Source organism: Schistocerca piceifrons, chromosome X (genome assembly GCF_021461385.2).
Source record: "Schistocerca piceifrons isolate TAMUIC-IGC-003096 chromosome X, iqSchPice1.1, whole genome shotgun sequence".
Lineage (NCBI taxonomy): Eukaryota > Metazoa > Arthropoda > Insecta > Orthoptera > Acrididae > Schistocerca > Schistocerca piceifrons.
In genome coordinates, this window is record NC_060149.1 from 58,212,486 (window position 1) to 58,225,995 (window position 13,510).

A 13,510-nucleotide genomic window follows, 5' to 3' on the forward strand; every position below is an offset into this window, starting at 1 on the left:
CGTTTTATGTACCCATACACATAGGGCACTCTCAAGTCCCGAAGTCGGAATCGTATATTTAAAAACAAAACGTTACAGTCAATAGGGCAAATATGACGCACTTCAAATAACAGATCTTTATAATTTATGTCAAACATTAATAAATTATCGGGTAGCATTATTTGAAATTTCAAATTATCTTCTGTCGCGTCCCAACACAGTTTTGTAGTGCAATAGGAACGTTGACGGCTGTCTGAGGGTTGTTGGGGTGTCCACCTCTGTTGTCGGAGATAAAAGGGAGAAAGCTCTCTGAGGTACAACTGTGGTTATTGGTTGCAGTGGTAATCTGTTAGGGTTAATAGCAGGATGGGTATGGTGAAGAGATCAGTATTTATTTAAGTAATTCATTTATAATCTCTTTGATAAATTATAAAAGAGGTTCCAGTTCCTAACCCCTTCTTTAATTAATGTCATACTCAACTTTTTCTTATCAACCCATCACTCGCCTAAGCTTACAAGAGACAATTACTATTCCGTAAATTGTTCTTGTTGATTACGAAACTACAAATGCTATCTATTCCTTCAGATAAAGACGGATCGTCTATGTTCAAAGCTATTCCCCAGAATAGATAATGATTACTTATCTTGAGTTGATGTGTGTGTCACCAGATCTGATCACCGACTTCTCGCTGAGAATCCTTCTGCATCCTTCTGCTGCTGCTACTACTGCCTGGAGCAGCTACACGGTGACTCCTCAAAGCGGTCACTCGCTAGTCGATCATACTACGGCCCTCCCTGCATCCTCTCTCAGAATCTCTTGCTTATATATAATTCTAAGTCGCGGCTGACCTTTTATAAGATCCGTTCGGGATATTTCCATTAGCTGGCTCCTTCGACACGAAAAGTCCGTGTCTACAGGAAATTTTTTCTTGTTTCGATCCATACTACCACTTCTCTACGTATGGAATACATTTCCTTAACACCATGTGTATCGTCATGTCACCGTGCCCCATTTACGTTACCTTCTATCTTTGACATGAAACTGTTACAATCCTCTGTAATTAACTGGTAACTGAAGAAACTTTACGTTGGACATTTTGATTCCTTGTATGTATGTTCTGTTCTTGAATTTCGTTGGAACCACATGGAAAATTAATTTCTTCATCTGGTTTTTGCTTGAAAGAAGTATTTATCAACCATAACCAATTCGAAGACCGAAGTAAATCAATTCGAAGACCGAAGTAAACCTTGCACACTTGTTTACAGCTTTGATTAAGGTTCACTTAACCTTATGGTTCGTGAAATACTACATGAAACGCCTCCTTGTAATTGCTTGTGTGGTTTAAAACTAACTTGTGAGGTACAATATGCGGAACAGGATTCTTGCCGTATATGATGTTTTATTTTACTTTCTTTTGTTATTTGTGCCAACGGCCCTGCCGCTGTGGTAACATCGGTTCCTGTCAGATAACCAATGTTAAGCGCTGTCGGGCTGGGCTAGCGCTTGGATGGATGATCATCGCTGGCCGGGGTGGCTGAGCGGTTCTAGGAGCTACAGTCTGGAACCGCGCTGCTGCTACGATCGCAAGTTCGAATCCTTCCTCGGGCATGGATGTGTGTGATGTCCTTAGGTTAGTTAGGTTTAAGTAGTTCTAAGTTCTATGGGACTGATGACTTTAGAAGTTAAGTCTCATAGTGCTCAGAGCCATTTGAACCATTTTTGGGTAACCATCCGGTCTGCCGAGCGCTGTTGGCAAACTGGGTACACTCAGCGCTTGTGAGGCAAACTGAGAGGCTACTTGATCTAAAATTAGTGGCTCCGGTCTCCTAAACTGACATATGGCCAGGAGAGAGGTGTGCTGATCACTTGCCCCTCCATATCGGCATCCAGCGACGCCTGTGGGCTGAGGATGACACGGCGGCCGGTCAGTGCCGTTGGGCCTTCATGACCTGTTCGGCCGGAGTTTACAGCGGTAGTTAATAAAGGCTGAAAACGGAGGCTCGTCTGTGTGGGCGCGAGTAACCGTGTAAGTATAGTGGCTCCAACTTATTCCGTGTCAGAGGAATTTTTAGCTATTTCTTTTTTTGCGTACCTAAATCAAATTAAACCTACAGAAACTACGTATTCACAACTAAAGTATAATCGTTAATGTCTGACAACAAATCCAATTATGTTATTTTTTTCTTTAAACAATGTAAGTTTGAGGTATAGAATAATTTACTACAAGAAAATCGGTGTGTTAGTGTATCTCTGATACAGAAAACTTGCGGCCAAAGCAGTGGTAGTGTTTAACTTGCGCGTAAGCCATTTAAGCAGTTTACAAACAAAATCTTCGACCTCATATTACTAATACGTGGCGCTTCAATAAAGGTCGAAAATACTGATGAAGCAATTTTGCTGTGAGGCTTATCATTTCTTCTTCAAAGGAATTTATAACGTATTGCTTTACTTTAAGAAATACAGTAATTACCTATTCTGTACCTATATTTATTTATACCAATACGCGTTTCGGACTTTCGCCCACCTTCAATTGGTGTAATACATATTTAAAGCTTCATTTTGCACATTGCTGAAAAGATTGACGACAGTTTGGATGCTACGGTTTACTTGTGCAAAATAACAATTCTTTTAACTACCACACTTCGCTTCAGTACTACAGGGTGTTTCAAGATGAATTTACGGGTTTTAAGGCTTTGTAGCATCAATTACATTCAACTCACAATTATAAATAATACATCAAATGAACGAACAGCTCATACATGCTCTCTTACAAGTGTTCAGTGTGAGCAGCAAACGTGGCAAATGGATTCGATAGGCCAGTTCTTCGCAAACCTTTATCAGTGTCCGAAGTAACTGTTGCAACAGAGCTGTTTCCGAAGTCGTGTAGATCAGCTGGTAGTGGAGACACACATACACGATCTTTTATGAACCCCCGAAGGTAAAAATCGCATAGCGTCAGCTCACGTGCGAACGTGGAGGTGATGCAAAACAAGATCTGTCATCCGATTCTCTGCGGCCAATCCATCGGTCGGATGCAACGTCTTCTAACCAATCACGTGGTGAGTTATGGCAGTTAGGTGGTGCACTAACTTGCCGCCAAGTAAAGTTCTGTGGTTCAGCTTCTTCCAACTGACGAAAGGGCCATATATCTAGACCACAGAGGTAAGAAAAACGTGTTACATTTGCTTCACCGAGAAAGAAAAGCCCATAAATTTGCCGCCGGGATATGGCACAGATAACATTCAATTTAGTGGAGTCCCGTTGCAATTATATCATCGGGCGCGGATTTGCACACCCCCAGATGTGTACAGTATGTGTGTTCACATTTCTGCTTGGATCAAATGTCGATTCATCACTGAAGACAACTCAATCCGGAAAAATCTTCATCTTCATGCAACAACATTTTGTTTGCATAGATGGCACATAAGCCATAGTGTATAGGTTTTAGGGATTGGAACAACTGTGAAAGTGAAGGAGAATAACAGGATGTGTTGAATGGAATGAACATTCTTATGAATAGAGAATATGGACTGACAGTAAATCGAAGAAAGACGGAAGTAATGAGAAGTAGCAGAAACGATAACAGCGAGAACGTTAACATCAGAATTAATGATCACGAAGCAGATGAAGTTAAGAAATTCCACTACCTAGGCAGGAAAAAACCTATGATGGACGGAGCAAGGAGGACATAAAAGGCAGACTAGCGCTGTCAAGAAGGCCATTCGTGGCGAAGAGACGTCTACTAGTATCAAACCGAGGCCTTAATTTGAGGAAGAAATTTCTGACAATGTACGTTTGAATCACAGCATTGTGTGGTAGTGAAACGTTGACTGTGGGAAAACCGGAACATAAGTGAATCGAAGCATTTGAGATGTGGTACAGAGTAATGTTGAAAATTAGGTAGACCGATAAGGTAACGAATGAGGAGGCTTTCCACAGAATCGACGAGGAAAGGAATATACGGAAAACACGAGAAGAAATGACAAGACGAAAGGACGTCAGTTAAGAGATTAGAGAATTACTTCCATGTTATTACGGGGAGTTGACGAGTGTAAAAACTGTAGAGGAAGACAAAGACTGGAGGGAATGCATCCAGCAAATAGATGAGGATATAGGATGCAAGTGCTACTCTGAGATGAAAAGGCTGGCTCAGAAGAGGAACTTGTGGCGGGCCGCATAAAAAAAAAGATGCGTAAGGACGTAGCTATAAGCGTCTCCTTAAAAGTCTCCACACAGACGTCACTGGAATTACTAATTTCTTCCGAAATCATTTCTTAAGGCTATGCATGACACACTTTCACTAGTTGAACACGTTCTTAGTCACTCATGGTCGTTCTGTACCTCTCCCACTGCGCGCAGGTATACAAACAAAATTGTTTGAGTTGCTCTTTCATTTGCTGTATTATTTATAATTCTAAGTTGAATCTAGTAAACGGTACAAAGGCTTAATACCTGCATATTCATCTTGTAACAGCCTATACACTGTAAATATACAACTAGCGAACTATTGTACTGAAATGGTTCAAATGGTTCAAATGGCTCTGAGCACCATGGGACTTAACATCTGTGGTCATCAGTCCCCTAGAACTCAGAACGACTTAAACCTAACTAACCTAAGGACATCACACACATCCATGCCCGAGGCAGGATTCGAACCAGCGACCGTAGCAGTGGCGCGGGTCCGGACTGAGCGCCTTAACCTGTACAGAAATAAAATTATTAATTTCCACAGGGCAGCTGCAGCGTCAAAATTTCATTCCTTGTTTTTAACGACGTGTTAACTGAATATTTAAATATATATTATATAAGTGGAGATGGGTGAAGGTCCGAAACACGCGTTGGTGTAAATAAAAAATTGTTGGTTGCAGTATTTCTTGAAGGATTATATTCCACAGCCACGGAGCTCAACAACCAGTAAAATTAATACATTAAACTTTTAGATCATACTACTGTATCCTGACATACTATATGTGCGTCTGATCATCCTGAACCATATTTTGAATGCTTTCCTGAAAGTAACTGTAATAAATGTCGTGATAGGTCCTCTCTAAACGCCACGGAAGATTCCCTCAATCACAGTTTTCCAGTCACAGCTGATACGAAAATCAAACTTTTTTCCTCGCGACCAGGCATTGAGGGCCACACAATGCCTAACGGCCGCCAAGCCATCCTCTGCCATTTGGATCTATTTTGGAGGGAGTAGGGTCAGCACACCACTCTCCCGGGCTTCGGCAGCTGTCCGAACTTTAGTGCCAACACTTCTCATTCAGGTTATTCTGCAGCTGGTCTCACAGAGCTGAGTGCACTCTGATTCAGTCCTCTACCAAGGAAAAAATGTCCACAGTACTAAGAACTAAAATGGGGTTCTCCGAATGGCAGCCAAATACGCTGAGGGTTAAGCTAAGGAGACGAACTGTTCGATATACACCGCAAACACGCAGTTGAGTCATAACTCTTAAATAATACACGCTGCGTAGAAAACGATGATACAAATAATGTAAAGTTCTCTTCAACACAAACGCTGAAGCGCCAAAGAATCTGGTATAGGCATGCGTATTCAAATACAGACATATGTAAGCTGGCAGAATACGGCGCAGCGGTCAGAAACCCCTATATATGACAACTAAGTCTGGTGCAGTTGTTAGAACGGTTACTGCTGCTACAATGGCAGGTCATCAAGATTTAGGTGAGTTTGAACGAATTTTTATAGTCGGTGCACAGAGGATGGGACACAGCATCGCGAGGTACCGATGAAGTGAGGATTTTCCCGTACAACCGTTTCACGAGTGTACCGTGAGTATCAGGAATCCGGGAAAATATCAAGTCTACGACATCACCGCGGCCGGAAAAAGACCCTGCAGGAAAAGAGCCTACGAGAACTGAAGAGAATCGTTCACTGTGACAGAAGTGCAACCCTGCCGCAAATTGCTGCTGATTTCAGTACTGGGCCATCAACAAGTGTCAGCGTGCGAACCATTCAATGAAACAACATCGATATGGGCTTACGGAGCCGAAGGCTCACTCGTGTACCCTTAATGACTGCATGACAGAAAGCTTTACGCCTCACCTGGGCCCTTCAACATCGACAGTGGACTGTTGATGACGGGAAACATGTTGCTTGGTCTGACGAGTATCGTTTTAAATTGTATCGAGCGGATGGACGTGTACGGGTATGGAGACAAGCTCATGAATCCATGGACCCTGCATGTCAGCAGGGGACTGCTCAAGCTGGTGGAGACTCTGTAACGGTGTGGGATGTGTGCAGTTGGAGTTATACGGGACCCTGATGCGTCTAGATAAGACTCTGACAAGTGACACGTACGTAACCATCCTGTCTGATCAGCTGCATCCATTCATGTCCACTGTGCATTCCGACGGAATTGGGCAATTCCAGCAGGACAATGCGACACCCCACACGTCCAGAATTGCCACAGAGTGGCTCCAGGAACATTCTTTTGGGTTTAAACACTGCCGTAGGCAGCCAAACTCCCCAGACATAAACATTATTGAGCCTATCTGAGATGCCTTGCTACGTACTGTTCAGAAGAGATCTCCACCCTCTCGTACTCTTACGGATTTATGGACAGCCCTGCAGGATTCACGGTGTCAATTCCTTCCAGCGCTACTTCAGACATTTGTCGAGTCTATGCCACGTCGTATTGGAGCACTTCTGGGTGCTCGCGGGGGCCCTACACGATATTAGGCAGGTGTAAGTGTTTCTTTGGCTCCTCAGTTTATATTGAGAATACTAGATTATTTTCGTGTTCCTGAGATCAGCTACTTCTTCACTATAGAAGGATGCTGACTTTAAGGAATGAGAAAGCATGTTACTGAAGTAAGAGAAAGCTGTATCGCCATTTTTCTGATGCAAGTTGAGAGAGAGAGTGTGTGTGTGTGTGTGTGTGTGTGTGTGTGTGTAGTAGAAGTGGAATGTAGAGTGCTTGTAGTGTCTACAATGACCCGTGATGAGACAAGATTAGTTTTGTCACTATCAGCTAATGTATGCTCGTAAAACCATTGTACACACTGTAAAATCGTTATAAAATTAGACCTGTAAATAATTATATGCCTGAAAGTATGACCTTGTAAAATTATATTTTATTTTTAACTTCTAATAATTTATTATTTATTGCTGTGTTAACACATGCCTATTTACGCAGTAAAATGATCTGTGGATGACTACACTACTAACAAACTCACAAAGACAACCTGTGCTCACATTGCAATGACCTCGTCGTGAATCCCTTTGTGGCTCTTTAACCAGTCACCAAAAAGCAGCGAAACAGCGTATGAATAATTGTTGTAAACGGCTTCCATATTTAAAGTTGTGCATTTGAGCGCTTATGAGCAAGATTGACCTGTTAATTGTCTGACCGACAGCAATGATTGGTTAAATCTGTCTTATGCCTGATCGTTGAGCAAATTTCTGCTTTGGATTACCGAAGGCAGGAATTTCTGCGGAGCGAATAACTGCCGTCTATTGAGCTATGAAGGAGATGCGTGCATTTGCACCACACACGAGCCCACCCCAGGGAAGCAGCGCTGGCGGCGAGCCAGACAACGGCACGCGCTCTTAAGGTAACTCTCTCAGCACTCCATTCCGCCTGTCTGTCATCGATCCGAATGAATGGAAGACCAATGCCTCCATCTGCGTTCTGTATGGCAGGTGCCGCAACACATTTTTGCAGTCAGCATAAGAACGCCATCAGAATCAACACTGTCGCGACACACTTCACTGCAGGTTCATATACTTCTATTCATTTTTCCTGCGTTTTCTGGCAGGTTTTATCAATTGAGCAAAGAGATACACGTCCTCGTCCACCGACTGAGGTGCCGATGTGGATAGAAAAGAGACCAATTCATCGTCCGGCTGTTCTGATAAGGATTTCCCGTAAATTATCCCAGGCAAACGTTAATAATATAATGACATATTATATAATAGTACATTACATAATAATAATAATAATAATACAATGAACTAACCGATCACTAGGATATATTTCCTTATCTCAGCTGTTGCTCTGTCTACAGTCATCTGAACGTCTACAGGACACTGAATTGTAATTAAATAGTGACAAATACTACGTTCAGCCTCTGCAACTGGCATAGTTCCGACATTCTTTTTATCACTGATGAACCTCGGTTATTTTGGAAAGGTCGAATGGTGACGACAGTTGAAGCCTAAGTTCATTTCTAACCTGTAACGTCCCTCTAACGTTTGTCCCAGACTTGTCGTTATCGGTCGTCGACACAAAGTAATGAAAGGATCAGGTGTGGTTTCATATTACTGTGATTACTTTATAATAGCTCGTATCAAAATGGTTCAAATGGCTCTGAGCACTATGGGACGTAACATCTATGGTCATCAGTCCGCAATTGCTCCTATCCATTACTTATTTATAATATTCTTGAACAGAATTAATTCATTTTTTTCTATCATAAGTGATGTTAATGAAAGTCTTGAGGTGATTAGCATTTAATGAAATGTTGCTGCACCATTAAGAAATTAAAAGGCCAGTGAACAGACCAAGTAATATTACATATTGGTTTGTTCCCAATAACACCCTGATGTCCGTCAATTTTGGATACAGATGCTTGGATAAAATTACTGGATAGCTGCTCTAAATTGCGGAAGAACCCGCATGCGTATGTACATCCAATAAGCTTTCAAAATGGAAGTAAATTACAGACGCAATGGTTATATCTCTATTAACAGATTTTACAGGAAGCAAGATGGGGCAGTACTTAAGAAACTGGACTCGTATTCGGCCAATCGTATCTCTCATTGAACGTCCAGATTTGGGGATAGGTTGCAAACTGTTTTTATTCCATTTTGAACATCCGCTGAGTTTCCTTGTTACTTTGGCTGCGTTACAAGGCACAGCACAAAAATGCCTGTCTTTGCAGTTTAATTTTTAAAATTTGCTCACGGCGTATATGCTTGTGAAAACAGTCCACTGTTACTTAACTACCACTACTCAGAAAGAAATGGGAAGCATGCATGTGAAAAAGAATTTTAAACTATCATTTAAAATGAAAATGCGGAATCCTTCATATTTGTACAGAAACGCCTATTTTTATGGTCGCAAAGCCATTTCTCCGCACGGAATGATGGTGTTCGGTATGCAAGCCATTGTTGTCTCGTAATTTCCTCTATGTAACTTAAGACTGTTTTTCAAATGCTTGTAAGAGGAATTTACGGTGTTTATTCCTTAAAAATAAAAATAAATCATTTTTTCATTAAGAAGAGAACTGACAATACGAATGCTATTTTGCATGGGAGCAATGTGAAGCAGTCATTAAAAGCAGATAACTAGGATATCGGCATACAGCAATATAAGTGCATGATTAGTAGATAACAACCAGTTCAAGAACGGCACTGATATTTCAAATACTCAAACATAAAATCATGATTTTCAAAAAATGGTGCAAATGGCTCTGAGCACTATGGGACTCAACTGCTGTGGTCATCAGTCCCCTAGAACTTAGAACTACTTAAACCTAACTAACCTAAGGACATCACACACATCCATGCCCGAGGCAGAATTCGAACCTGCGACCGTAGCAGTCGCACGGTTCCTGACTGCGCGCCTAGAACCGCGAGACCACCGCGGCCGGCATGATTTTCAGTTTTAAGCAAACTAATGAGCCGTAAACTGCATTGTTGTATCCCTGTAACTGTTTGGAGGAGAATTTTCGTCATTTAGGACCTCACTACAGACAGTCTTAAGGCTGGACGTCCCACCGAATGTTAAAAAGGCCACATATAGGTCAACTGATCAATAGCTATGTCATTCTTGAAGATTGAGATTATCAGGACCCATAAGCACCAAAAATTGGCAAAATCTTTCTAATATGATGGCGCTGCCTTCCGTGGCTAGAATCAGTTGACATAAAAGTTTTCTGAACATGGTCCGCGTCATAGCGTAAAATCTCAACTGTTTACATCATGACGTGGCACCGTAAACAGAAAACGTGTATGTCAAAATATTTCTTGTTTGTCAATATCTTTCGAAGCGAGAAGCGGGAAAGAGTTTCAATTTCGCGTCATCTCTGACAGTAGTTCGCCACTGACGGCATTGCTACTGTGTTTTGAACAGATGAATACAGAGCTATATACCATAATCTTCACCAACTTTCTGTTACGAGAAAGTATCCACCAAAAAGCAGACTATGAAAAAAGAACAAGAAGAAAATGGTGGCTACGAAGAATGAATAATTCAAATGATCATATAACACAAGATATTTGCGAGCAGCAAGCTACAATTCAAATATATAGGCACGCAGTGAGACTGTGGCGTAGTATCGAATTCATTTTATTAATGACTACGTTTGACATTTTGATAATTTGAAACTTACAGTGAAGTGTACACAAAAGAAGAAATTCAAGTTTCTTCTGGCCAAAAACGAATACGTAACGTAATTGAGCGCCGCATGTTTAAATCAAACAGTCTAAATTCTTCAACTGACCTCAGAACTCTAGGAATAGTTACGAAAGATATTAGCAAATCCCACTACACGACGATGAACTAGGAATCCTGTGTGAAAGAAGGACAAAAACTAAAAAACGTTTCTCCAGTGGAAGCTTCGAATATAATAACGAAATCTTCGGGAGCCATACATTATAAAAGAGAAATTTCTGGACCTACGTAAAATCGCCAATCGGGTCGAAGGCTTCCATCACGTCGACGAGTCTAGTGTGGTAATATAACACAGGTAAACGAAAGCTGAAGTGTTGATCTTCGAGTATGAAAACTCGATCACGCAGACAGATTGTACACATACTATCGTGTCACAGTCACACAGACTCCCGTGTGGAAAAGACAGAAATAGATATCTCTGGCGTTGAGAAACAACTGAAAGAGCTGCAAAAAAATATGTGACTAAGTCCGCACGAAATCCCAATTTGGTTTTAAAGAGTGTACTCTACGACATTGCCTCCATAGTTATCTCTCATTTATCGGGAATCGCTCGCCAAGTGCTAAGTCCGAAGTGACTAGGATAAATTTTAGGCTGCTCCTGTACACAAGACGGATTGATGAACGGACCCGCAAAATTAAAGAACCATATCCTCAACTTCGGAATGCTACATGTACTGAGTTCGAATATAGTAAATTTTCTTGCGAAAAAAATCATTCTTTCCCCAGATTAGCACGATTTAGAAAGTACCACTCGTGCGAAACTCAGCTCGAAGATTTCTCACACGGTGTCGTGTGAACCATGGACACGCATACTCCATATTCCTAGATTTCCGGAAAGCATCTTACACCGTGCCCCACTTGAGACAGTAACAAAGATTTTGGCATACTTAATAGTTTCCCAGATATGTGAGTGGCTCGCGGGCTTCTTATGTAACAGGACACATTTCGTTGCCCTCGACGGCAAGTGTTCATCAGGACAAGTGTATCGTCAGGAGTTCCCTAGAGAAGAGTAATATGATCGCTCTTGTTCTCTATACGCGTAAATGATCTGTCGAAAACGGCGAGCAGCAATCTACGACTGTTCGCCGATGACGCTGTGGTATACGGAAAAGTGTCGTGGTTGAGTTGGTGTAAAAGGATACAGGACGCCCCCGCGCTTATTACAGGTTGACAATTAGTGAACTACATGAAATAAAATCGTCGTAACTTCTGAACGATTTACGTTAGTTCGTCCAAACTGCACGGTTGGCCGACGAGCATGATGGGAATTAGTATGATCCGGTTTAGAGACGAAGTCCACTTTCATTACAATGGGTTCGTCAATAAACAGTATTGGTGCATTGGGGATGGGACTGAGAATCCGAATTGCGCGATCGAGAAGTCTCTTCACTCTCAACAGGTGACTGTGTGGTATGCAACGTCCAGTCACGGAATAATCGGTGCGATATTTCTGTTGTCTCATAACATCCGTTATGTTAAATGGTTCAAATGGTTTTCTGAGCACTGTGGGACTTAACATCTGAGGTCATCAGTGCCCTAAAACTTAGAACTACTTAAACCTAACTAACCTAAGGACATCACACTCAACCGTGCCCGAGGCAGGATTCGAACCTGCGACCGTAGCGGTCGCGCAGTTCCAGACTGCAGCACCTAGAACCGCTAGGCCTTAACGACCGGCTCCGTTATGTTTGTTTGTTTTTAAAATACTTGCAGGGCGTTTCACAGTGCTTTGACGATTTGGAATCCAAATAACGTGCGCTTCAAACAAAATACAGTGACTGTAGCGCCATATACTAGTAGCGCGGAATGTCAAGTTTGATCGATTTACACGTCAGTAAACGTGTCGTACTGGTCGAAGGAACATCGTGCTTTCGCGGTGGAGTGCTATTTTCGCTACGCCGAATCCGTTGTGCGCCTGTAACGAGCCTTTCTTAAGCATTTCAAGATTCGGCCGCGATATCCAATTCCTACTCGTTGAACAATATTGAAATGGGTAACAACCTGTGATGTAATTGCTAGTTCATCGAATCGAAAGTCAACCGGCCTCGGAAAACCGTCAGAAATCCCGGAACACCTAACGTGTGCGAAGGAGTTTAGAGGCAAGCCCTCGTCGATTGTTACGAAAACATTTCAATAAAACTGTGCATGCCACACGTCCGACAAGATCTTGCAAGTTCCCTGTGAAGCATTTGTTAATTACGCACATTCAAATGCGCTTGTGTCGAACGGCCGCCTCTCCTGCCTGATGTAACCGTTCCAGACTTTAACCTGTAGAGTTACTTGAAGGCGAGAGTGTACTCCGACAGGCTGAGAATTTTGCGACAGTAATGAGATAGAATTCACGATTAAAATTCCTGAATTACTCCACCAGTTACGAAAGATGTGCTCAAAAACTGCGAGAAACGTCTCAAGTATTGTGTAGCCCTGAATGGTTGTCAATTGTCCGATGTGTTATTCCGTAAGTAAACTCGAATAAGTGTTTCGCCTTGTGTAAAATGTTGAACTATGTTTCGCGATTAGTTTGCATATTATTCAAATCTGAAATTATCAAAATATTGCAAAATACCCTGTATGTATAGTTGATATGCATAGCTGCTACTCATTTTAATATTCTTTTTATTTTCTCTCGTGTGTTCCTAGGCCCTTTGTTGATTTAGCTTCAGCTAACTGAACTTAGTTCGTGGACACCACTTTTTTTCTGTTTGTAACAGATCAGAGGATGGCAATATCCGATACAGAAAAAATGGGTCAAATGGCTCTGAGCACTATGGGACTTAACTTCTAAGGTCATCAGTCCCCTAGAACTTAGAACTACTTCGACCTAACTAACCTAAGGACAACACACACATCCATGCCCGAGGCAGGAGTCGAACCTGCGACCGTAGCGGTCGCGCGGTTCCAGACTGAAGCCGGCCGTTGGTGGCCGAGCGGTTCTAGGCGCTTCAGTTTGGAACCGCGCGACTGCTACGGCCGCAGGTTTGAATCCTGCCTCGGGCATGGATGTGTGTGATGTCCTTAGGTTACTTAGGTTTAAGTAGTTCTAGGGCACTGATGACCTGAGATATTAAGTCCCATAGTGCTCAGAGCCATTTGAACCATTTTGAACCAG